Raw genomic sequence first — 4,558 nt, 5'->3', positions numbered from 1 at the left:
ATCCTCGTTGAATCACAATAGCGATTCTCTGGACAAAAGATTTACCCTCACTTTTGTCACAGTGGAGGCGATGAGACAGTTTTTTTTTTTATTACAAAAGGCACAAACAAGAGTACGGCCCGCGTAATGATATGTAGATACCGTATCCTATGGACCGCCAGCAATACAACGAGCATAACGAGCATTGCCGGCGTATTGCCAACCCTTTTTTTACGTGGGAAAATCCTGCATGGATAGCCTACACCGCGGGGGCGCCAGAGGGTTATGTCAGACTCCTACTAACTCAAAAAACACCACGTGTGAGCAGTCGTCCGCCTGGGTAGGGCGAGATGACTCCAGACCTTCCCCGGGAGCTCTTGCTACCTTACTCACAACAGGAAAACAACACTATTCGTGAGCAGTGTTATTTAGCTGTGACCTTCTGTAAGTTTGGTGTACTTTCCCAGTTGAGATGTTCGAAGCAAAATATTTCCCACTGTGCTCTACCTCAAATGTGCATATATGATTACTAGTTGACCCAGCAAACGTTGTTTTGCCATATATATTATTAACCCCGTTAATCCCCTCCCTCGCGACTTAGGAGTGTGAAAAATACATGTTGCGTATGTTGGCAGATTCTCAAATCTATCCGATATGCACACAAAATTTCATTAAAATCGGTCCAGCACTTTCAGAGGATTTTGGCAAAAAACACCGCGACACGAGAATTTTATATATTAGATTTACCATATTGGTTATATGATTAAAATGCTTCAAATACGACGTGTAATTAACTTTAGATTAACATCAAAACGTCCATTGTAGCTCTGTTTGTAGAGTCCATAGCATTACAATAGAATACACGACAAGTTAGCGCAAAGTCTGACATAATAAGCACAATACATGATTCTGGAGCGCGTTTTGATTTAGGTACAAAGAACTTATGTTGTTAGGCTTTAATGTTGGTAATTGTTACAAATACATACACATTTACAATTTTACGTATGTATGAATATGATAAAGATTGAAACTAAATTAGATCTATTCGATTATATGATAATGTCAAATCAATCAATCGACGCTATACAGGATTACTGATGTTATGGATTAAAATAATTAGGTTACCAAGGAAGGTAGATGACGTGAACTAAAACAGGATTTAGGAAAAAGTTACCACCAAGCTCCTCTGTTGGTTGACTGATAACAAATAGGTAAATAAACTTGTCACTTATATTGTTTCACATGATTTTAGTTTTAAATCACATTTACACTTATCGTTTAATTTATTTTTTTAAGTTGATTTATTTCAAATGAGGTTTTAATTTGATTCTGTTTATCATTTAATTTCGATTTAATTTTAAGCAATAAGTTATCAACTTTGCAAATTACTTAATTTTGAACACAGCTTAAAGTGATTTCATTGTTTTTTTCTGTATTTCCCTTTGAAGTTACTTATTAATAAATCAATATTCGGTTCAATTGTAAATTGACAATTGATAATTAATAATAAAATAATAATAATAATAATAATAATAATAATAAAATAAGCCCCCTGCCTTGCCTGAGTCCACTATGGTTCTGCTTGTCCTTGAACCCTCTAAGCACCCTGCTGGAGCGTTCGGGGACAGGCTTTCAGTTTCGGAGAGGAGGTACTAAAGTCTCCCACCTTCTCTACATGGACGACCTCAAATTGCTGGCACCTAACGCTGCACGCCTGCAGGAACTGCTGAAAATCACTACGGAGTTCAGCAGTTCCATCAGGATGCAGCTTGGAGTGGATAAGTGTGCGGTCGTGCATGTGGACAGGGGTCAGGTGACTCAATCGTCGCAGCTTAGTCTCGAATTAACATCATTCAAGACCCTTTCCGAAGCTGAATCTTACCGGTATCTGGGTATGTCACAATGCATAGGGGTGAAGGAAGTGGACATGAAACAGGCAGTTTGTGAAATCTTTTTTGGACGGCTGACAAAAGTTCTTCGGAGCTACTTGTCTGGAGCCAACAAGGTCCGAGCCTATAACGCTTGGGTCATGCCCACTCTCTTGTACACCTTTGGCATACTCAGATGGACTCAAACCGAACTTGACGCCCTGGACAGAAGAGTCCGCACAACTATGACGTACCATCGCGTGCACCACCCTAAGTCGTCGGTCATGAGACTGTACATCCCGCGGAAGTGTGGTGGTCGAGGCATGTTAAGCGCTAAGACCATGCATAACCGCGAGGTGTGCAGCCTCAGGGCCTACTTTGAAACGAAATGGGACAGCGCTTTGCATGGTGACGTTTCAATGTGTGACAAAGGACTAACCCCCCTAGCCTTGGCCAAAGAGAACTGGCAGAAACCGGTCGTACTGAGCACCTCTGACCGGGAGACCGTATGGATGGAGAAGGAACTGCATGGACGGTTCTACAAGGCGCTTCACGCACCACACATTGATAGTAAGGCCTCCGTGCAGTGGCTGCGATTCGGCGACCCCTTTGGGGAAACCGAAGGTTTTGTCTGTGCAATACAAGATCAGGTGGTCAAGACGAACAACTACCGAAAGCACGTCCTGAAGGATGGCACTCCCGACTTCTGTCGAGCTTGTCGTCATCCCGGTGAGTCACTCAGGCATGTGCTTTCGGGTTGTTCCGCGCTTGCTAATACTGAGTACTTGCACAGACACAACCAAGTGGCCAAGATTCTCCACCAAGAGCTTGCTCTTATGTACGGTCTCCTGGAACAGAGGATGCCGTATTACCAATACTCACCGGTGCCAGTACTCGAACGCGACGGAGTCCGGCTCTACTGGGACCTGCCTATCGCCACAGACAGGACGATACTGGCGAACAAGCCTGATATCGTGGTGATGGACAGGGCACGGTCGAGGGTATTTTTAGTGGACATCACCGTCCCGCATGACGAGAACCTCGTGAAAGCCGAGACTGAGAAAAAACGTAAATATCTGGATCTGGCGCACGAGATTGTCGACATGTGGGGTGTGGGGTCTGCTGAAATAATCCCTATCGTAATATCTGCCAACGGTTTGATCCCGGTTAGCCTCGCTCACCATCTGAGGCAACTGGGGATCCGGGACGGTTCGCTCGCAGCCAGGATGCAGAAGGCGGTGTTACTTGACTCGGCTAGGATTGTCCGCCGGTTTCTCAGCCTACAGCCCTAACCCCCGGCCGTTTGATCTCCCTGCCGGGGCGTATTCCTCCACCCGCTTATATTTATATATGTAAGTATAAGTAAATTTACTATATTATTTATATAAGTAGTTATTATAATATATGTATCTATTATGTATTGGGCGGGCGGAGTGACATTCAGTAAGATAATAATAATAATAATACACTTTAATGTACACCAAAAACAGAAATGATACATATCAAAGAAAGAAAAAATATTGACAATATATTCATTAGGTACAAAGGGCAAAAAAATAATAATTTTGAATGCATTTGACCTTGACAAATATTATACAATAATATGATATTAAAAAAAAAAAAAAAAAACAATTCAATAATTAATTTGTCATAATCTTATATTTTCTCTTTTTAGCCTGATAATGTTATTACATTTTTATTGTTACAACAATACAATTTAAATACAATAATTTTAGTCAAAAAATTGTAATGAAATGACGCAAGAAATAAAAGGCTATTTTATTTTTTATTTCATTTATTTAATCACTCGATTGAAAGAAACCCAATCAGTCATCGACAGTTGTATTTATTATAAGTATTCCACATAACTCATCGCTCGTCTTATCACATTTCCCCTACATGCACTTAGGTTTATGATACACTAAACCAAATCAAGAGCTTGCTATTCTCAGAACGAAATATTATAAACAATCAAACGCAACAAGTACTAAACATACGAGTATCACATTATATTTAGACTTCTCACGAGTTATCAAATTCGGGTTTTCAGCTAAGATAAAGACCATTGTTAAAAGTTGAGGTCAATAGTATTTCGTTACGGACTACCCGGTAAACAAGTCGCTTTGTTCGTCGACCTACTTCTGCGTTTATTCTGTGTAAGGGTGCTGCTAGAAAGTTACATGTGAAAGATATATTTTTGATAATATAATAAACATACCAAATATCTTTTATGCACCCTAAGATGCATAAACAATAATTAAAATAAAAAAATAATATTATAATTAGTTTTAACTGTACATATAACTCAGTTAATATATTAATACAGACTTGACTGGCCTGTTGTTAGATAAACAAACGAATTATCTTAATATATATAAATCTCGTGTCACAATGTTTGTCCTCAATGGACTCCTAAACTACTTAACCGATTTTAGTCAAATCTGCACAACGTGTGCAGTTTGATCCAACTTAAAAGATAGGCTACATTTTATTTTGATGTATTATGTTATTATTATATTTCAGAAAAAAATAAGGTGATACGAAGTTCGCCAGGTCAGCTAGTATATTATATATTTTATACATATTATGAAATCGATATAAGTCGTCAAAAAAGTTATATATTACAAATATAAATAAAAATAAAAAATAAACAATACTCAACAAAGGAGATTGCAAATCCTGTGTCTGAGGTTCAGAACACGCAACGCATA

This window comes from Melitaea cinxia, chromosome 26, assembly GCF_905220565.1.
Source record: "Melitaea cinxia chromosome 26, ilMelCinx1.1, whole genome shotgun sequence".
NCBI lineage: Eukaryota > Metazoa > Arthropoda > Insecta > Lepidoptera > Nymphalidae > Melitaea > Melitaea cinxia.
The sequence above is the reverse complement of the archived record's forward strand: the minus strand, read 5'-3'. Positions refer to the sequence as shown.